This window comes from Mauremys reevesii, linkage group 2 (assembly GCF_016161935.1).
Source record: "Mauremys reevesii isolate NIE-2019 linkage group 2, ASM1616193v1, whole genome shotgun sequence".
NCBI lineage: Eukaryota > Metazoa > Chordata > Testudines > Geoemydidae > Mauremys > Mauremys reevesii.
Window position 1 is genome coordinate 99956963 of NC_052624.1, and position 23328 is coordinate 99980290.

General features: G+C 41.8%; 1 long non-coding RNA gene across 1 annotated transcript; it reads left to right on the forward strand.

Annotated features, from left to right (window-relative positions):
- The first annotated feature begins 753 nt into the window (after positions 1-753).
- LOC120398447 lies at positions 754-21117 on the forward strand. The gene is made up of 3 exons (XR_005594421.1): positions 754-782; positions 966-1034; positions 21066-21117. It is a non-coding gene; the product is annotated as an uncharacterized LOC120398447 (long non-coding RNA).
- The last annotated feature ends 2211 nt before the right edge of the window (positions 21118-23328 follow it).

The following is a 23328-nucleotide window of genomic DNA, read 5'->3' on the forward strand; positions in this document are numbered from 1 at the left end:
GCTGTTTCAAAGTTTCCATCGGATAACACACATGCAATAGAAAGTTAGTTCATCTGCTTGAAGAAGTGCATGATCTGGAAATGGCCATAGACTATCTAGTGAGATTCATAAGAATTTCAGAATGTACACAGAGTGCAGAGATTACTCAAATCTTACCTTAAAGCAAAAATACAGGCGGTATGTTCTAAGCAATGTTGCATACAATGTTTACACTGCATTTACAATGCTCCATTACTCTGATGTCATATTACTTTCCATTAACATGAGTGTATGCTTTCAGTATTACTGCTTGAACTCATTGGGTATGTCTACATTGCACATTAAGATCAGGCTCTGACTCAGATTTGAGCTCAAGCCCCCCTTCTGTCTGGGTAAGCAAGCATTCATGACCTGGGTCCTTGCTAGCAGGGTGCATCAGAGCCTGAGTCCGGCTGTGACTCTGGCCCAAACCCTCTCATGTGGGTGCAGGTTAAGCTGCAGTCCCAAGTTGGAAGGTCTGCGTGAGCAGAATGAACACGTTAGCACGGCTCTGAGCAGAGTCCAGCAACTGTAAACCCAGGTTTCCAGTGCAGTGGGGGTGGCTAAAGCATGGAATTAGAAAACTGAGTCTGCAAGCCTGGGTTCCACAAACCTGGGCTTCACGTGCAGTGTAGAGATACCCACTGTTAACAATGCATGGTATAAAATTAGGGGCTGTGTTTGTAGGTGGTCATCTGTTTTGTTTTTGTTTTTGTTTTTTCCCCCCCAGCTGCACCAGAAGATGTCAGAGGAGGAGAAACAAAGTAAGAGATTAAATGAGGTTGTACTGTTTGTTTTTAAGAAAATTAATTTACATCTCCCTCAAAAAACTATAAAGACTCAGAGAGGCAAGAGATAAGGATATTGTAGTAAAGCAGGGTTAACTTACCCCGAGTATTAGGGGACGGAGACATGATCCACTACTGCTTTATTTTCTGTTTTGTTAGGGGGCGTTTCCTCCCACTCTGTTTGTTATGCAGTTTAATAAAGCAGCAAGTTCCCAGCCTGCAAGTACGGTGAGTAGAGTGGTTATCTTTTTGTTGTTGTTGCTGCTGCACTTGAATGGTCCCTTTACAAAAGATAAACACCAGCTTTCCTAACTGACCGCCAAAGACAGAAGCATTATATCTAGAGATGACTAATGAGATATACGCTCCTGATCATTGCAACTTGAACAGCCTTAAAATTGTTCTTTGACGTCATGGAGGACAGAATTCCTCTGCTTTGTATGAATGATGGTGGTGATATATATTAACAATAGGGTGGGGACTGCAAGTAGGCAAGGAAGGAGGGAAACTGTATAAATTACGCTTCTAGCTAGCTCTGATATTTGGCTTCTTCTTTAAAGTGCTTTGCAGCTTCTGTCTTCTTCACTGTCTCCTCCTTCATTGTACCCCCCATCATCCCCATCAATTGGTACCTGCCTCTGTCACTGTCTCTAGCTTTGTGGCTTCTTAACACCTTTGCTGCTTTTTCCATCCCCTCAGGGTCCTCCCTCTGGGCTTCCAAATAAGGTTACAAATTCATGTATATGATCAAGAAAAAGATGAAAATCTTGTTTGGGGAAAGATCATTTGCACAAAGTTACAGCATTGGGACTAGGATGATCCTGCTTTCCTGAAGGCTGAATGGTGACAAGTGACTATACCATATATTAATACAGACAAATATTAAATATATGATGTTTTCCAGTCAATATTTTTTCAGTAGCCAATACAATGAGTGATATTATTATTATTATTATTATGGAAGCACCAGCTGTGGCTCTATAGTTAAGGTTGAGTTGAGATTTGAACTGAAAGCAAGAAGTCAATTTTATTGTTCTGTATGAAAACTACAGCCTATGATTGCCAAAATTACCCTCTTATTGTTTGAATATAAAGAATTTACACATATATCTGTTAATTAATTTTAACTAAAACTAAACTAAACTAAAAACAAGTCCTTTCAGAAATTTAGCACCTTGTGCCAGACTGTTTTATTTTACCTATTAATCTTAATAATGGAATAACTAACAGACTCTTAAAACCTCCCATATAGTTAAAAACTCAGACATCTTGTGCATAGGCTACATTTGATGATGCTTTTTTTAGCATTAATGGTCATTGGTTGCTCTTATTCTTCACAGTTAAAAGTTTCTCCTTCAGCCCAGGCTGATGAATAATGTTCCCCTTTAGAGACTTCCATGAAGACTGTCTCTCTTTCAATATGTCTACTAACCGTTATTGTTTTCAATAGGACTGGCGCCACAGAGTGCCCTCAGTTATGATACTCTTTCAAAATGGCCACTGCCTCCCATTTTTCTCAAATGGGTCTGAGGCCAGTAAAAAATATAGATGTTACAGATTTATCTCAAGGTTTTAATGTATATCTAACATCTGACACAAAGCAATTATGGAAGTAGTCTTCTGCATGTGCAGGTAGCTATCATTAAAATACATGTATTTGGGAGGGTGCATGTAGGCTGGCTGAATTTCAGCCAGAGTAGCACAGCACATGGGCAAGAAATGTGCTGGCAGAGAATTTGGTTATGTATAATGCTAAAATGGGCTACCTTAGAACCAGTAGGCTACTGTGTAAGAATTATTTTCAAGAGATATTTCAATTAAATATATCTGATTTGCTCCTCTGCTATAAAAACGGTGGAGGGGAAAAAATCTTTTTTTTTAACTACGGTTAATTCTGTAGCACTTCAAACTGCTGCTGGCTACTTTGAATTAAAAGGGACATCAAAGTAATTATATACTTAAAGATAAAGTTTACTTAAGGACATCAAAGGGAGTCCTCATGACAAATTATAGTCTGTCAAGTGAAGCTTAAAGTTTAAACTCTGATAAATTCAAGTGTTTAAGTGTCTCATGTAGAAAATCAACATTTTGGTCTCAAATCATCTCAATCAATGCTAAAATTTTAAAGGTAACGATATGAATGTGTATAGCAATGGCACTAAACAAGCTCTAATGCAGTAATGCACTTTATAATCTAACCTGCCCTAATCTTTTCTCCTACTAAGAACTTTAGATGTGTTTAATACTCCTTGAGTGTGTAATATCAAGACCTGAACCCAATTCAGTATGAAATTAATACAATAAGACAAATGATTCAGAAAAATAAAATCAAAGCCAACTGGAACAAAGTGGACCAGAACATTATCCATTTGATTGAGGGACATATAGATCCATTTTTTGACAGTTGGGCATCTTACAAAAACTTAAGGTTACTATTATTTTTTTACTGGTTCAGAGCCTGATGTCATTCGTTAACTGATTGGGTCAGTAGATGAAAGAAGTAAATTAAGGTCTCATCTATACTAGCCTCTTTTCATTAGAATTTCCCACTGTTGTATTTCTGCTGTTGCTAATAATGCTGGGAGGAAAAGCACAGGCCAGCTCCCAGTGTTGAAGCCACTGTGGGGAAAAAATAGGCTAGTATAGATACAGCCTAGGGCCATAGTTGCACTGGCCTTTTAACTGTATTGGGAAACCATGGAAATACTGTTTTGTGCTTAGAAATCTATGGATGAAAAGCACTGAATAAGAGCAAACATTAAAGTACTAACAAAACCAATGAATAATAATTAGTTCTAAGAGCAGTATTTCAAATCTGACGTGGAGATAGAGCCCAAACATATCCCCTAGATCAGGGGTAGGCAACCTATGACACGTGTGCCGAAGGCGGCACGCGAGCTGATTTTCAGTGGCATTCACACTGCACGGGTCCTGGCCACCGGTACGAGGGGGATCTGCATTTTAATTTAATTTTAAATGAAACTTCTTAAACATTTTGAAAACCTTATTTACTTTACATACAACAATAGTTTAGTTATATATTATAGACTTATAGAAAGAGACCATCTCAAAATGTTAACATGTATGACTGGCACATGAAACCTTAAATCAGAGTGAATAAATGAAGACTTGGGCCACCACTTCTGAAAGGTTGCGGACCCTTGCCCTAGGTCCAAACCTCACTGAACTTGGTGAAGTTTCTGTCCATATCAAAACTTTGGATATTAGCCTGAACTAAATCTGAAGATGTAGTATTTCAGCACTTACAAATTTGTATTCTAGAGATGTCTGTGGAAAGAACAGGCACAGACCATGCATTTTCTGGATTTTCTTTATCTTTAATTTTCATGTGCATATTACCTCACTTTTGTTAATTTGCTATTTCATTTGTCTCATGTCTTCACTTAATGATATCTGACAGCTTCTCTGTACCGGAGTAAACATCAATTCCATTTGAGAACAGTATCTTGCAAGATTAGCCAGTCAGGTGATGTGCAGTTTGTGTCATTACTCACTTACATTTTATTGCTTAAATGCATTTCACATGAGATATTTAGAGCAAACATGGATGTGTTAGGCTGAAATCATTATTAAAAGCAGTTCTGACATGGATGTAAAAACAAATGTAATTGTTCAAGAGGTCTGTTGATAAGCTAGGATGTTTGAGTCGTCAATGTAGAGACCAAGGTTCAAAAATAATTTGTGTGGGTTGGAGAACAATGTGTTGTTTGGTCTTTGGTCTAGCTGTGTGTATATATAAAGGTATGACAAGTGAAATCTGATAGGACATACAAGGCAACGCTTGTTGATCCTGGAGGTAGTAATATAGTAGCAGCTATAGTAGCTGAACCCACCTTGTGCTAGGCACTGTACAAGCCCTAGTAAAAGATAGTTCCTACTCAAATTGCTTACAAGCTAAAGCCCAGATTGTGATATTCTTACTTGCACCTTACTCCACAAGTAATGATAGGTGTAAAGTACTATCCATCATGAGGAAGAGATCACAATCTGGCCCTGAATAGGCACAACAGACATAGGATGGGATGGGAAGCAGGTACTAAGACATGAGAGGTTATGCCCTTGGGGATGGAAAAGAACCAGAAGGAATATTTTCACGAATTGTGCACCATTATTGAAGTGACAGGCATTACCTACAATTGTAGCTGCCTATTCGAAGCAAAGACTTGTATTGCAAAGTAAGTTTGCACTGCAGAGTACAAAAAAGATCATGTCTGTGAAACAAGATCCTCTAAAATCAGTCTAGCAAGACTAGCCTGTAAACTCAAGAAGGCAGTTCTTTTTCCTTAGAGGTTTTGGTCAAAACTGCAATCTAAGTTTAACAGGGATAAACCTTACTGTGCAGAAGTCACTCTATGTAAAAACATTGTGTAAACATTTTTGTTCTGTAACAATCTAATAACGTTTTTTTATGTATCATGGAAAAAAAAGTCAATGGCAAAACTAAGTACAACACAGACTCCTGACTCTAAGTCGTCTAGTATCTTATCCACTAGACAATGCAACCTATTTTCTGGATGCTGCCCTTCATGCCAGAACAAAGAACTTGGAAATGGCATGTGTTTTTAAAAGATCTTCAGGGCCTTTTGATTTTCATTTGGGAGGGGGTGGGCAGAGAGAATTACAAGCACCCTCTATTTTTTCCCTTTGCTAATTTTCAAAGATTTAAACTTTAGAGTTTCTTTATGCAAATTACTATCGCTTATTTAGAAACGTCACTTCCCTCAAGGTTGGATATTCTCCCGCAGGCATCTAACCAGATTAATTGGCTCAATTACTTCCTTTTCTCCCTCAATTATTTCAGGACATGCTGTATGTCAGAAGCCTAAAAGATCTATTAATTCAGACTAGGAAAGCAAGGAAATATTTGTTTGCCAAGGTTGCTTGGACGGTCTAGTCCCACACTTTCAATATTTAGCCTTTCACTTTCTCCACTCTCCGTTAAAATAATCACAGGTGCTCATAAATTGGCACAGGAATGGGGGTGGGGACATTCTCTTTCCAAGCAGCAGCCAAGAAATAGAAAGGAAGTAAACCAATTGGCCTAGATTTTTAAAACTGCCTGGTGATTTTTGGGTTCCTGAATTTTTGGAAACATCATTTGACATACCTTTAAGGGACCTGGGTTTTTGAAACTGCTGAGCACTCACCCTCTGAAAATCATGTCTTTTTAAGGTTTCTTAAATTGGATACCCAAAAATGATCATTTTAGCTGTTAGAACTCATGGTCTCTAGTTTTTTCCGTGGGTTTTTAAGCCCCTATACTGCCTTACCCCATTAAATACACATTTTCTCCAGATAGAATACGTCTGACATATGGCATGTGTAAGTCAATTTATCAGTAGCCCTTGTATTCACTAAAAAAATCTGAGAATAAGCTCTAAAAAGATTTGTAGACCTATAAACCATTCCTATTTCCAGGGTCAGTAGTGTTACAGGAGACCCCTCCTTTTGCTATAGGCTGACACTTAATGTAACATCTGTCTCTCAGAATCCGCAATGTAAGCATTGGTCTAATTCCTCTAAATTTGTTTCCAGTGAGTCCTTAATTTCACAGTGATCTTCAAATATATATACAGAACTTTTTGACAGTAAAACTCAGACAAAAACATACAGGCAATCTTCAGCAAACAAGAATGGACAGCCCTCTGCGAATAGATCAGGGTCGTATAATGAATGAAGCTGTTGTCTGACAGACCCTTGCTTCATTTGTTGCAGTAGCTGGAAGGTGTGTAGTGAATGAGGCCAGGGACTGCAGCAAGAGAAAGGATGGTCTCTTTATTAAGACAGTTGAATGGGGCCCTGAAGAATTGGATTCTATCCCTGCCTCTGCTATAGAGTTCCTATGTGGTGCTTGGAAAAAGCTTAAACCAAACTTTTCACTAAGTATGTGTTCTTATTTTTCTGGGTGCCCAATGTGAGACCCATGGAGTCTGACTTGCAAAAGCACTGAGCAGAGCTGTACAAATAACTGATTTTTTAGTTTACTGGTGATTCTGAAAAATAAAAATTAGTTTGGGATCAAACTAAAAAAGGAATTTTTTTGAAAATTTTGGCAAATTGAAGAGCCAAAAATTTCATTTCAGGTTTTAAAAAAAAGGTTTATTTACATTTTGACCTGTTTTTAAGCTTCAAAAAAATTAAAGGAAATATCAAATGAAAATTCCTTGGCATTAATATCTGCGGCTCAATTTCCCATGTTTAAAATGGGAATGATACAACCACCTCATCTAACAGAGGTGTTTTAAAGTTAAAATCATTAATATTTGTGATGCACTCAGATACTGTAGGCAAGGAAATAGAAATAGAAATGCTTATAAGCATTAATAATATATGTAATTAATATTGTATTCAATAAAGTATTTGGATAGTGTGCTTTAAATAAGGCTTGCAAATGTACATTGGATGTAGAGCATTAAAAGAAATACTAAAGAACTACCCATTCACTGAATGAGGCAGGGATCCTGTTCAGAAAATAGTCTGTGGTATGTCATAGAAGATTCTATCATAATGTATATGTGCCAAATTAAATCGCCAAAGGCAACCATACTTCTAGCATCTCCTAACTTTTGAGTGCTTGACTTGGTAAACATTTTTCACATATTTTAATATCCTATATAAAATACGTAGAGAAATCAGTACATATATTGTATACACCACTCGTATAATGCCAACACAGGTGTGCTGTGGGGTCTATACACCCAATGCTGGTTTGGCAACCAAAGGGTTAATGCAGAAACTGCCTGCCTGCTCACCCAGAGCTGATTATCATCACAGTTGCTGTGGGGTGGCCAAAGTGTTTGTAAGGGAGGAGGGCAGAGTGGCTGTCAGAGATGCAAAGGGACTGTGGAGCAGGTCCTGCAGACAAACTGGTGAGAAGCTACTAGAGAGGCCAACACTCCAGAAAGAGGGTGAGAAACCGAACAAGGGGCTAGAAAACCCATAGAGGTAGGAAGCAGCTCAGGGAACAGCAAGGGACTTGAGAAGGGTTAACTCTGGCTTTTCTGAACAAGGACCCCGAGCTGGAACCCAGTGGAGCTGGTGGGCCTGGATTCCTCTACTGCTTTCCCAGACTAGGAAGGGAGAGGGAAAATGGTTAAGAACAAAAAGTGTTACACAACGGCTGGAGGAGAGATTCCAAGAGTGCTGGACTTTAAGTTCCTTATTTTTGGACTTTTCTGTTAACCACGAAAGGGGATAGACTGAGCAGTGACTTGGTTGGAGAGCTAGGCCACATATGACAACCAACTGTCTTGACACCAGATGGGTTGGAGGCAGCCTTAAACTGAAAGGACCCCTGCAACACTGTTTCTGGACACAGGGAGGCACTGTAGAGGCAAGGGCGTGCGCCTACAAGATGCTAAAATGTTCTATACCAATAATGAACTCCAATATTTACAAACAATAAGAAACAACGCTGGAGTCAGCACCCATAAGACTAGATTCATTCACTGGGTAGATACATGTGACAGCACTGTTTCCAGTTTTGCTGTTCCTTGCCATTCAAGGCAGCAGAGCAGAGAACTCTGTGACACTTCATTCAGAATCTATAAATATTTTCCAGTTATTCTGACAGAATGAAAAATCACATGCAGTTCTATGGTTCAAGCCCTTGTCCCATGGGCTTGTCACAATCTTCCATGTCCTTTATAAAATCAAGGACAGATTCTCAGCTGGTGTAAACTGGGATGGTTCCATTGGAGTCAGTGGCGTTTTGCCGAACTACTTCAGCCAGGGTTGCACAGAGGTTTTGGAGGGCTCAAAATCTAAAACTGAGGCCCCCCCACCTTCAAGCAAAATGATCACTGAGGGGAAGCAGGAGGGAGGTGCTGGAGAGTGAATCCCCACCACTCTTATCCCACAGTGGCAGCTCCTCTCCTACATGTCTGGGTCCACCTCCCCACTCCAAATAGTGCAATCTGGTACATGGGGTTGCAATGTTATCCAGGTTTTCAGAACTCAAAGCAGTGGTAACTTAACTGTTTCTCTCCAGGAAGTGTCAGGAATAAATCAATGGGGGCACAGCCCCTCCGGCTGATAAATGATTGATACAAACCAGAGGGCTTTCACCTAAAACTACTTTTTGATTAGGTCTCAAGCACACAGGCTGTAGCAGTAGGTTCAGAGAATTCCAAACATGTATAGTTGCCCAAAAAGTCTGAAATGGTTTTGAGGAATCGACAGACAGGCTTCTGGGGACTCTCCTTCCATCTGACTGCTGGGGAACTTAGGTGTCAAATCCTTGCCCAAAGAAAAGCTTCCTTGGACTGCTCCAAAGCACACTCTCTAACTAAACTTTTTATAAATTTTCTCCTCACTAAGTGCATAACTCATAATAGCCTTTTATAAACTAACAATTTCCCTAGCAACAGCCAATAACAATTCATTATTCTCCTTATCAGCAGAGCATTTCTAGTCATAACATTAAAACTTACATGTCAAAGACACCTAAAACCAAGGTCGGCTGTCCAAACATTCCTTCTATTTTCATGGAACATTAACTCCCAGTCCCAAACTCCCATTCTGATTAGGAGAGCTGCAAACATACAGCTACACAACATTGCCTCATAAGAACATAAGAATGGCCATACTGGGTCAGACCAAAGGTCCATCCAGCCCAGTATCCTGTCTACTGACAGTGACCAATGCCAGGTGTCCCAGAGGGAGTGAACTCAACAGGTAATGATCATGTAATCTCTCTCCTGCCATCCATCTCCACCCTCTGACAAACAGAGGCTAGGGACACCATTCCTTACTCATCCTGGCTAATAGCCATTAATGGACTTAGCCTTCATGAATTTATCTAGCTCTCTTTTAAACCCTGTTATAGTCCTAGCCTTCACAACCTCCTCAGGCAAGGATTTCCACAGGTTGACTGTGCGCGGTGTAAAGAAGAACTTCCTTTTATTTGTTTTAAACCTGCTGCCCATTAATTTCATTTGGTGGCCCCTAGCTCTTATATTATGGAAACAAGTAAATAACTTTTCCTTATTCCTACAGAGCTAGATTTAGGCCTCTCAGGGTCTAATTTTATTTCTAGCTATGTGATGTTTGGTTTTCAGCTAGCAATGGCTGAACACACAAGATGGCTGACTGCGGTACTGTCAAACTCTGGGTATACAGCAACACCCTCGGGTTTGGCTTGGCTGCCCTTCCATTGTGACACAGGTGCCGCTGGGACAAATTTCAGTGAGTGGCACTGTAATCTGGCACGTGGAGTTGCAGTGCCACTCAGGTTTCTCCCAGCCATCCCTCTATTATGACAGGGGCTGCCAGGCCAAGCCTGAGTGGTTCTGTGACCTCATTGCAATGCCATTTGATCTGGGGGCCCACTCAAATGAGGGACTCAGGGCAAATTGCCCGTTTCTCCCCCTTCCCCTCTGGGCGTCTCTGACGTCAGCTGAAATTCTCAAGTTGTCATTTCTTGTGCCTGTTGTTTGTTGCTCCATTCTGAAGCAAAAGCACATAAATGCCAACTTTGTAATCTTAATTGTGGTTAAGATATACAAAGGCAATCATGGAACCAGTATTCATTTATAAGAATAAAACTCAGAAAATATGTAGATTTTAAATATGTAGATGTCAAAAGAGAAGTAATGGCAGGGTTGGAATGATACTGATTTAAACCTGATTTCAGAATGAGATTTCATTGAACTCTTGCACTGATAATCTTTATGGAGATTGGTTGAAGCAGACTACAACCTACTAGCTTATCTGTTGTTGAATATGTTTGAATCCCCATACATGTGAAGCTATTGTGTTTAGAGATTAATTAGAATATTGCCCTTTGATTTTAGTAGACAGGGTGAAGATGAGATTCATTAAAAGATGAATGGTTATCAACTAATAGCACAAATTTCCTGAGATTCAGTTCCTTCTGACTTTACATCCAGTCCTGTGGTTCTTAAAATAGTTCCCAATGGTAGAGTGAAGCTGGACGTGATGACCCAGATGCAGAGGGTACAGAGAGACAGTCTTGTGACAAAAGATTTCTAGACAATTCCATGTTTGCTGGCAGAACACAGGAATTCAGGAACAAACAGTTGAGGTCCTATTTTCAGTCTAAAAGACATGCAACCAACAAAATGTATAATGCAGTTTATATGGCCAGCACATCCCTCGGCCCGCATCGCTTCCCACAGCCCTCATTGGCCTGGAATGGCAAACCACAGCCAGTGGGAGCCATGACCGGCCAAACCTGCAGACGTGGCAGGTAAACAAACTGTCTCGGACCGCCAGGGGCTTTCCCTGAACAAGCAGTGGCCTGACTTTGAGAAGCACTGGTGTAGAGTATTGCTCACCTAAAATCGACGCTGTGTTTTTACGGCCAGGCTGGCTGTGACCCTGCTTTCATGAGACATACAGGCTGTCAGTTTGCCTTCTCGGGGAAGGACTCAATGTGTCCCCTTGTACTCCAAGATATACCAGGTCAAGGCTGATTCCCGACTCTGGCACTCCAAGTGCGGAAGGTGGGGCCCGCAAGAATTCTAAAATTAACACTATCCTCTCCAGGCTGGTATTAAACTCCCAAGGTTACAGCTTTTCTCTGACCTTGGATGGGTAGATGCTGCCACCATCCAAGTGCAGAACCCCTTTGAGAGCCCAGGAAGGTGCACTTGGGAATTCCTTCCTGTGGGGTACCCTCAAGCCCTTTCACCCTGCCTCTGGGGAAAAGCTGAGAAAGAGGGGGGAAAAAAGAGGGGGGCGGGAATTAGCTGTTGCCACCAACTAATTAAACAACATGTGCACAAACCTCTTGAGAGACAAAAATCCAATTCTGTTCTTAAAAAAGATAAATTTTATTTTCTTTTTAAAAAAGAGAAAATACATCTGGGAATTCAGGCTATTGCTGGATTTTAAGAGTACTACAAGGATTAAGCACCAAGAATAACTTCCTTGAAGTCCAGCTTAAAGGTTACAAGCAAAACAAAAGCACCTGTGGTTAGCACAAAGGAATCCACAAGCCATAAAGAAATAAAAGGGATAAACCTAATCACGTCTTCCTAGACATTTCCTGATCTACTTATATATATGGGTTTTCAAATGAGTAGTTTTTAGGTATGATACTGATAATTTTTCATACCTGGCTCCAAGCTTCTTACAGCATAGCTCTGCCTTGTCCCCTCTCCCTGGGAGAACAACAACAACAAACAGACAAAAGTCAAGTCATTTTTCAATTTTAAAAGTTCTAGCCTTCCCATTGGCTCTTTTGGCCAGGTGCCCGCTCACTTCCTTTTACCCATGTGTAAGGGGACCCCTTACTAACATTCAGTGGGGTGTTTTGGTTGGCTAGCTCCCAGTACTAAAATATTGGGGAGAGGCCAATGCTCCAGGTCAGCCTGATTGATAGGGTGGGCAGGCTAATCAGGGGGTCAGGAGGCCAGGGTGGGTCCCGTCCTCTGTGTGAGCTGGAATTGCCTGGGTCAGACAGAGTGGGGCTGAGCTAAGGAGAGAGCAGGGGCCCAAGCTGAGCTGGGGAGCTGAGCTGTGCCAGCCAGAGGGGCCAGAAAAGCAGCCCAGGAAGCAGGTCAGAGCTGGGAGCAGAGTAAAGGAAGCAGCCCACAGAGTAGTAGACCCTGTGCTGGGAGCAGGGCTGCAGCCACAGAGCCAGAGAAGCAGCCCAGGGGGCTGAAGGCAGAGCAGCAGCATCAGTGCCGAAGCAGAATGGAGCTGGAGCTAGAACAGTGGAGCTGGGGCAGTCTGGAGCTGGGTGCGGTGATCAACTGGGTCCAGCCAAGGGGGGACCCTGGGCAAAGGGCCCAGAGCAGAAAGGCACCCCTAGCCAAGGGTCCTTGCAGGCCAGACTGGGAGGGGGATCTTAACCCGACGGGGGGCTGACGCTGGGAAGAAGGGTCCCACCACCCAAAGCCCAAAGGTGTGTGGCCACCACCAGAGCAAGTGTCCAACCTGCAGCATCCCTGCAGCACAGCCAGGGCCTGAGAAGGAGGCCTGGGACCTACAGGGAACAGACTGTGAACTGCCTGACATTTCAGAGACTGTAATGTTCTCTGCCACAGAGTAGGGTGATGTTTTCCTTTAACCTTTCCCATTTTTCCTTATTCTTTTTTAAAATTCATTGTTAAACAATTTGCATTTGCTTTAAATTGTATGAAATGATCAGTGGGTCAGGGAGGTGCCCAGTGCAGAGAAAGTACCCCGGAGTGGGGACACCCTAGCCCATGTCCTAGGTGACCACAGCAGGGTTGGGGGGTCGAGCTCCTCAGAAATCCTGGGCCCAGAATTGTCGGGGTTACAAGGACTCTGACAGACAGGAGAGTTGAAGGGGAGTCCTCAAGGGCAGGGAGGCCTCTGGGTAAAGGAAGTGGGAGCGAGGACTCAGATCCTTTCGCTAGCCCACTTCACCGGGGTAGTGCAGAAGCCAGGAAAGTTGATCACAATAGCAGGACCATTCCCCCACTTACATATGCATAGCAGTGAGACTTTTTAATCCTTTACAAGTAGAGCAATTAGAGAACAGCTATTAAGAGGGATTTTATAGCTACTGGCTGGCTGGGTGTCCATAAAAGGGAGATAACCACCTCCTCATTTACCACAAAGCAGAACAATCCTTTGTCTTTATTCATAAACTGGATACGCCCCTCTGCTGTTTCTTTATTCTTGTAGATTTCACAGTCTCTCAGTTTGCAGCTCACTCAGTATACAAATAGGAATAGTTGCATACAATACACAACTGGCCAGGCAGGGAGCTAGGCATCTGTAAAAAGGAATGTTTCTGAGGCATGTCACCGCCTTGTGACATGCCTTGACTCAATGACCTTAAGAACGTAATTTTTAATGTAAGTATATAACTCCTTAATTATTATCTGCATGTACATTTTGCAATGATTATGACAACTGGTGAACTACTGGATCTTGGTAGAGATCCAGTTCTGCCACTTTTTGGTGGACTAGTCTGCATTTATCCAACTTAGGGGATCCCTCTAAAACCCTATGCACCCCCTTTGTCCTCTGCCTGCTGGCATCAAGGAGTCCCTGGGTCACTGTCAGAAACTAGTTTGAATCCTTTCCGGTAGACAATACATTGAATGATTGGGATAGATATTTTTGGAACCACAGCAACCCCTCCCTGCAGGCCAGTCACAATAAATACTATTACGATCTGGATAAAATCCGTAATGAAGAATAGAGACTTAGAAGTGTCTGAGTATCCTGCCCACTGAGTTAGAGGGCAGCTGCCCCAGAAGGTGTTCATGAGTGAAGTGACAGATTTACACTAACGTCTGCAGCTAACTGGTCTGATTTGTTAAATGTCACAGGAGACCATCAGGTGTTGTTGAGAACAACTTGGCAAGAGTGACTGTCAAGTATGAGGCAGTGATACTTCAAAAACTGTAAAAATCATGTAACATTCATTCCAATTAATAAAAATGGGTCACTTTTAATTTTCAAAAAATCTAATTATTTATTTGATGGGAATGTGGCTTTATTTTTACAATTCATTCTTAACATGAAGAGCCAAGTACATTGTTTCCCTCTCTCCAAGACTTCACTGAATCAAAAAAGGCAGGTTTTTGTTAGGAGTTAAATAAAATAGAATTGTCATTTCAGTGTAGAATGTGGGCATCTCAAGGTGTTGTCCCCTCCACATCTCTTAATCTCTCTTTGGGATTAAGCAGTCTGCATCTGTTTAGCAATTCATAAAGGATGGTGCAATTTAGTAATATTTCTTGCAGGTAAAAACACAATTTTAAATTTGCACAGTCCAATTAACTGAGAATAAATATGAGACTGAATCCATAGTATCCCTTTAGGAAATTCATCAATTCTGGATGGGTTTATGAAAGTTTTAATTAGTATAGTTATTTTAAGTATTATTAGTTACAGGAGATTGGTGGAATGTTATTTAATCTGATATTTTATTAACTGAAACCCCTGTCTTTTACATGTATGACTTCCACCCCAGAGATGTCAAATATTTTTTGCACCTTTCCAATTTAATAATAGATATGGCTGAGTCCATACATTTTACTGCCTAATGAAAGATTGTATGACTTCAGGGCAGCTTGACAAGTCTCCCTAGATCTACTTTAAAAGATTATTTCTGATGGGACTGGGTAGTACATTAGACTAGTATAGTAGTCTTTCACTTGTAGAGTGATAGGTTTAGTTCCTGATTTGACTGTAAGTGAGAATGATTGTTTTTTCATCCCACTCTATGTTGCACTGAACAATTTGGTAAATTAGCAGTTGCTATCAAGAGGGAACCAGGAGGACCTAGCAAAAGGGCTCTTGCAAGTTAATGTGCATTGGGAGAGCTGACAAAATGCTTGACCCCTACAGGCCAAATTTGACTTCACTGAATTTACAACAGGAATGAATTTGATCTGGCTCAATCCAGGTTAAAAAACAAACCAACAAAAACTTATTCACGGAGGGAAAATTTGAAAAACACATTTTACCAGAATGAATTAAGATCTTGACCTTGTGAGAGATTTAGCCATTCCATTTTCATTGACTCAGTAATAGATGAGGACACTCAACATCTCACAGGATCAGGTACTAACTAGTCAGCAAAGTACTTAATCGTATACACAAGTTCATCTCTATTAAGCAGCATGATTAACTTTAAGCATATGCTTATGTTGCTTTGAAGCTAAACATAAGTTTAAATGCTTTGTTGAATAGAGATGGACTTAGCATATACCTACATTTAAGTTCTCTGGTTAATCTGGCCTGTAGTGTTAGACACTTTCCATATTTCCTTTCCCGTTCTTGCATTGATCAGAAAGCTATTTGGAAATCCACAGAAATAACAACCTCCTGATTGCCATTTTCCCGATGCTCAAATCATTCAGTGATGCCATAGTCCAGCTTTTGTCACATCACAGTAGAATCATAGAATCTTAGAATCTCAGGGTTGGAAGGGACCTCCGGAGGTCATCTAGTCCAACCCCCTGCTCAAAGCAGGACCAAACCCAACTTAATCATCCCAGCCAGGGCTTTGTCAAGCCTGACCTTAAAAATGTCTAAGGAAGGAGATTCCACCACCTCCCTAGATAACCCATTCCAGTTCTTCACCACCCTACTAGTGAAAAAGTTTTTCCTAATGTCCAACCTAAACCTCCCCCTCTGCAACTTGAGACCATTACTCCTTGTTCTGTCATCTTCTACCACTGAGAACAGTCTAGATCCATCCTCTTTGGAACCCCCTTTCAGGTAGTTGAAAGCAGCTATCAAATCCCCCCTCATTCTTCTCTTCTGCAGGCTAAATAATCTCAGTTCCCTCAGCCTCTCCTCATAAGTCATGTGCTCCAGCCCCCTAATCATTTTTGTTGCCCTCCGCTGGACTCTCTCCAATTTATCCACATCCTTCTTGTAGTGTGGGGCCCAAAACTGGACACAGTATTCCAAATGAGGCCTCACCAGTGCTGAATAGAGGGGAATGATCATGTCCCTCGATCTGCTGGAAATACCCCTACTTATACAACCCAAAATGCCATTAGCCTTCTTGGCAACAAGGGCACACTGTTGACTCATATTCAGCTTTTCGTCCACCGTAACCACTAGGTCCTTTTCTACAGAACTGCTGCCCAGCCATTCGGTCCCTAGTCTGTAGCAGTGCATGGGATTCTTCCGTCCTAAGTGCAGGACTCTGCACTTGTCCTTGTTGAACCTCATCATATTTCTTTTGGCCCAATCCTCTAATTTGTCTAGGTCCCTCTGTATCCTATTTCTACCCTCCAGCGTATCAACCACTCCTCCCAGTTTAGTGTCATCTGCAAACTTGCTAAGGGTGCAGTCCACACCATCCTCCAGATCATTAATGAAGATATTGAACAAAACCAGCCCCAGCACTGACCCTTGGGGCACTCCACTTGATACCGGCTGCCAACTAGACATGGAACCATTGATCACTACCCGTTGAGTCCGACCATCTAGCCAGTTTTCTATCCACCTCACCGTCCATTCATCCAGCCCATATTTCTTTAACTTGCTGGCAAGAATACTGTGGGAGACTGTATCAAAAGCTTTGCTAAAGTCAAGAAATAGCACATCCACTGCTTTCCCCTCATCCACAGAGCTGGTTATCTCATCATAGAAGGCAATTAGGTTAGTCAGGCATGACTTGCCCTTGGTGAATCCATGCTGACTGTTCCTGATCACTTTCCCCTCCTTTAAGTGGTTCAGAATTGATTCCTTGAGGACCTGTTCCATGATTTTTCCAGGGACTGAGGTGAGACTGACTGGCCTGTAGTTCCCTGGATCTTCCTTCTTCCCTTTTTTAAAGATGGGCACTACATTAGCTTTTTTCCAGTCATCCGGGACCTCCCCCGATCGCCATGATTTTTCAAAGATAATGGCCAATGGCTCTGCAATCTCATCAGCCAACTCCTTTAGCACCCTCGGATGCAGTGAATCCGGCCCCATGGACTTGTGCTCGTCCAGCTTTTCTAAATAGTCCCGAACTACTTCTTTCTCCACAGAGAGCTGGTCACCTCTTCCCCATACCGTGCTGCAGAGTGCAGCTGTCTGGGAGCTGACCTTGTCTGTGAAGACAGAGGCAAAAAAAGCATTGAGTACACTAGCTTTCTCCACATCCTCTGTCACTAGGTTCCTTCCCTCATTCAGCAAGGGGCCCACACTTTCCTTGACTTTCTTCTTGTTGCTAACATACCTGAAGAAACCCTTCTTGTTACTCCTAACATCTCCGACTAGCTGCAACTCCAAGTGTGATTTGGCCTTCCTAATTTCACTCCTGCATGCCTGAGCAATACTTTTATACTGCTCCCTGGTTATTTGTCCAATCTTCCACTTCTTGTAAGCTGTTTTTTTGTGTTTAAGATGAGCAAGGATTTCACTGTTAAGCCAAGCTGGTCGCCTGCCATATTTACTTTTCTTCCTACACATTGGGATGGTTTGTTCCTGCAACCTCAAAAAGGATTCTTTAAAATACAGCCAGCTTTCCTCGACTCCTTTCCCAGTCATGTTTGACTCCCTCAGGGAACTGATGGGCAAGGTCCCCTGGGAGAATAAGTCTGCTTTTCTGAAGTCCAGGGTCTCTGTTCTACTGCTCTCCTTTCTTCCTTGTGTCAGGATCCTGAACTCGACCATCTCATGGTCACTGCCTCCCAGGTTCCCATCACTATTGCTTCCTCTACTATTTCTTCCGTTTGTGAGCTTCCATGTTAATAAAATGCAGGAGCCGAGGGGGGAAAATAACCTAAATATGGGCTTTCATTACACCAATAAAATATGGGGGGGAAAATTCTTTGACTATTTCCAAGTGGTCCCTTTTTAGTGAAGCTCAGTGATAAAATTTTGTGTGGCTCATGGCCCCAGACAGTGAAAGGCCTGCTGAATGTAAATGAGGGATACAGTAACAGAGTTTTTAAAGTATTAGGGCTCACTCAAGTAGAATGGCTTGCTCTTGTGAGAAGCCCTTCACAATTAGTTTCTTCTTCATGATCAGTCCAAAACAATTGTAATGATTATTTATTATAATTAAGTATAAGGAGCCTTATGTAAACAGGCACAGAAAATTCCAGACGCAGTTAAATTGCTACTCTGCATTCTGATATTTTCTAACTTTGTCTTATTAATCTATGATTTAAACTCTGCCCTGGAAGGCATGTGCATGGCAGCCAGTAATGTCAACAAGAGTTACATGTGAACATCAAAGAGTGCAGTGTGGCCCTTCATGGTTATTAAAACAACTCCAGAAAACTGGTCAGCTGGATCAACATGTAATAACTGAAACAATGTGAATCTCCATTTTAATCAGAAAGACTTCTGAATTGATACAGTAGTGCCTGATTCAGAGACCATTGAAACCAACAGAATACTTCTATTCACTTTAATAAACTTTAGACAAGGCACCAGTATATTGAAAACTGTGTCAAAAATATAAGCTGTCACTTTAAATACCAAGGGTTTTCCTGGTCCTGCTTGCAAGAGTGCTCTGTAGGGAAGTGTGGGATTAGAGATAGTCTACAGAGAGCCAGTTTAGAGTAAAGGAGGGTGAGTTATGCCTCTCTGCCTTAAGGAATAGCCTGCTTTCTCTCTCTCTTTTTGGTTACTGTGAGTTTCTCATTGCAGTCTGTTTTTGAAGTTTTTGTTGTTGATTTGCCGCTTTTAAGTCTGTTATTGAGTGTCCAGGGAGATTGAAGAGTTCTCTGACTGTTTTTGGAATGTTATAATTCTTGACATCTGATTTGTGTCCATTTATTCTTTTGCGTAGACTGTCTGGTTTGGCCAATGGACACTCAATAACAAACTGCAGAACTAGACTTAATTTTCAAACTGGACACCATCAAATTAGGACTGAATAAAGACTGGGAGTGGATGTGTCACTACAAAAAAACTAATTTTCCCCTACTGATACTAACACCTTCTTGTCAACTGTTTGAAATGGGCCACCCTGATTGCATTGGCCTTATTACCACTACAAAAGTGATTTTTCCTCCCTTGGTATTCTACTGTTGAGAATAGCCTACTTCCACCTTAATTGAATTGGCTCTTTAGCACTGACCCCCCCAGTTGGTAAGGCAACTCTCATCTTTTCATGTACTGTGTATTTATACCTGCCTACTACATTTTCCACTCCATGCATCTGATGAAGTGGGTTTTAGCCCATGAAAGCTTATGTCCAAATAAATTTGTTAGTCTCCAAGGTGCCACAAGTACTCTTCGTTATTCCTAAAAGAGTACTTTATGTTTTTATCTAACTATTCTGTTTGTATGCTGTAAGCATACCAATTTCTACCACTGGAATACTGTAGCTTCACGCCCACCATTGCTAATAGAATACAACTGTACTTTGGTTAACACATGTCATACAAATTCTATCTCTACATTCTTCATAAAATTGAACAGTAAGCAGTGATTGCCTTTAAAAAAATTGAACAGTAAGCAGTGATTGCCTTTACTCTCCATGTACATTTGTTCCATGTACAGGTTCACAGAGAGTAAAGGCAATTTTTTTCATATTTGACTGTCATTCCCAAATAGAGTGAAATCTGTACTAGATGCCATCTCTCTGAGGGACCCTCCTGTCCTAAGAGATCTTGTGCAATGCATTCCTACACCTGTATTCTATAACATTCCACTCATCTCATTAGAAGACCACTTTCATTACACAACCAATTTTTAGCACCCTTAGTGTCACATCTAGATGATGTTCCCAGAGTAACAGAAATTTGTGGAGTACAAATAGAACAGAATGCGATAATGGACTCAGTAACCACTTTATTTATGCTAACAGGGTTGAAAGATATGCAATGGTATCTACTCCTAATTACTTATTCTTGGGAATAGATATTTTCCCTCTCTGTATTTTGGAGGGGGATGAAAGGAGCTAGGATTTACGGTTTCACTAGTCATTAGTTTAACTTCAGCTATTCCTGTATGAAATGGATTTATCACTGTTTCCTACTGAGAATCTTGCTGTTTGTATTATACATAAATAAGTGCCTTATAAGCTAATATTACATGTCTTGTGGATGTGGGACAGGGTTGCTGTCAGATACACTTTTCACAATATAGTTCCACACCAAGGATGGTAACCTCAAACATGTCTTCTGTAGAGGCCTGCGTTGTCAGTTTAGTATATAAGATCTATGTTTATAATGCAACATGAAATTTAAAACAAAAAAGAGAAGGTTCTCCTATTTCTTTAGTGTTGACACTGGGGAACTCTGAGACAGTGGGGAATGTCTTAATTATTTTGGAATTAAAAATAGAAAATGAGGCAGCTGCTTCTTACAAATATATATTAAATAAACTGCTAAAAAGAGAAGGACTCTAGTTAACAGAACTCAATTACATTATGTCTGTGCTGCCCCACAGTTTGGACTATGATTAGGTTTGCCAACTTTCTGACCGAACAAAACCAAACACCCTTTCCCTGCCCCTTCTCCCAGGCCCCTCCTCTCTTATTCCATCTCCCCCTCCCTCCATCGCTCACTCTCTACCAAAGTCACTCGCTCCTTTTCACCGGGCTGGCCAGGATCTCTTTTTGACCAGGTGTTTGGTTGAAAACTGGACACCCGGCAACCTATATGGGTGTGAATTAGGAATCTTTTAATTCATGCCCACAGTGTCCACACTAGGGATTTACAGCGCAGCACTTTGGTGCGCACCACTTGCAGTGTAGACAAGCCCTACGGCCCACTAGTTCAGATTAATTGCTGAAACTTAAAGAAAAAGAATGTTACAAAATAAAGCCTGTCTCTGACCTATGGGATAGCCAATGGCTGACATGTTTTTACCATGACACTACAGATCTACTTGTATAAACTGAAGAAGGAAAATGCACAAGGAAGCCAGCTTGAAAGAATATGCAAAAAAGAAAACACTTTCTGTGCCTGAGAATGGAGAGAGAAATGCAATGAAATCCTTTTAAAGGATTACTGGAGTAAACTTGCTTTTAAAAGTTTCAAATATGGGTTTCTGTTACTTCTATAAAATATGCACATGCAGGGCCGGCTCTAGACCCCAGCGCGCCAAGCGCGCGCTTGGGGCGGCATGCCACCGGGAGGGCAGCCGGCTCCGGTGGACCTCCCGCAGGCGTGCCTGCGGAGGGTCCGGTTGTCCGGCGGCTCCGGTGGACCTGCCGCAGGCATGCCTGCAGAGGGTCCGCTGGTCCCGCGGCTCAGGTGGACCTCCCGCAGGCATGCCTGCGGATGCTCCACCGGAGCCGCAGGAGCAGCGGACCCTCCGCAGGCACATCTGCAGGAGGTTCACCGGAGCCGCGGGACTGGCAATGGTGAGAGCGCCTCCCGCGGCGCGCTGCCCTGCTTGGGGCGGTGCAATTGCTAGAGCCGCCCCTGTGCACACGTGTGCTTTGCATACAGAAACCTGCATGTACAAAACAGGTAACAGGTTGCTGGAGGGGATGCATGTACTACCCTTATGATACACCTGTTTTGTGCAAAGACTGGACTTCAGTCTCGAGGATTGTCAAGACAACACCTTCCATGAGTACTAAGACCCTAGGCTTGCAAAATATTTGAGATTACTCATGTATTTAAAGTTAGATACATATTAAGTGCTTTCCTAGATTGGGTCCTAAATTCATTTAAAAATATCTAAGAATGATGGGGGAAAACAACCAAGAAGTGATTAGATTAGTTAGAGTAGTGGTTATATGAATCCAAGCAGTTATCCTGCCCACTACCTAGCATTCATTCCTTTATGTGCTTATTTGTTCTGAAGAATTTCTTCTTGATCATATGCTTTGTCAGACTTACCCCATGGTATTGTTACTTTTAGGATAAGCATCATTCCATCCATGGATTTATTATCACTCTTAAGAGGCAAGAGTGTGATTTCATTTACACCAGTTTAACCCCATTAAAGTCAATCCACATTCACACAAGTATATTCTGAGATCAGAGCCAACCCTAAGTGATCAAATTGCACACTTTACCTTTTGCGTACTGTCAATGCTGCATCTTTCAGTAATGACCTTTTTCATGCAGAACTTGCTTGTGCCTGTTTGACTTAATTCTGTGAGGACTGTGTACATCCACAGTGGTCCAGAGGCGGGAAACTGGGAGGCATTAGTCAACATGCCTTCTACTCTATCTGTTGGTGGGCTTCAATTTGCACCTACCCTGTACAGGCTGCCAGCATTGCTGGACAGAGTTTTGGGGTAGAGGTGCAAGGTGGGAGGGAGGGAGGGGGAGTCATGGCTTCTGTCTCCTGCTTGCCCTTCCCTGCCCCATTTGGAGCACCAGGTTTCACTGAAGGAGCAGGGAAGCTGCAAATCTACCGGTTTCTTAATACAGGCTGACAGGGGATGAGAAGGATCCCTGCACATCTTGCCTGCTCTATGATCTCATGAAGGGCCAGGTAGAATCTGGCTTATAAATTGTTGCTCCACCTGGTAATATATTAATTTAACTGCATAATCATCTAATTTAAGCTCCTTGTTTACTTACTTTCTTAAACAAGATCTTAATTTATCAAGTTGGGGTGTTTCAATTCTGTGCTCCGTTGCTGTAGCAGCAGCTCCTTCATCAGGAAAGTTTTGCTTGTCCCTATGCTTAGTATATACTGTAGTTTGATCGGCAGATTATATCAAGTAGCAAAAAAAATCAATAGTTTCTACAGCTACATAATCTGACATAACCCACTGATTTTTGTCACTTGACATAGTTTGTTGGCATACAGTATATGGTAAACTATATGCTGAATATGTTACAAGCAGTTTAATAAACAGTAACCATGTCTAATTGCTGTGTAATGTAAGTAACGGCAGGCTACCCAAAGCTTTTGAATGGGCACCTATTTGTCATCTTATAAATCTAAAAAAATGGTGCACCTGGTGGGAAGTTGGTGAGAAGGTGGGGTTAGAGAGGAATATAGAGAGGCAGAGAATGCTTGCTTAGGAAGCTGAACAGAATTATATTGCAGCAAAGCTCAAGAGTCACTTATCCTTTTCCTCGGGGACTATCCTTTCTGTAGAGAGGTCTACTGAACTGAGACTTGATCTGAACCTCCTTTGGATTAGGGGTGTTTACTCAGTAATGGGGAAAAAAAG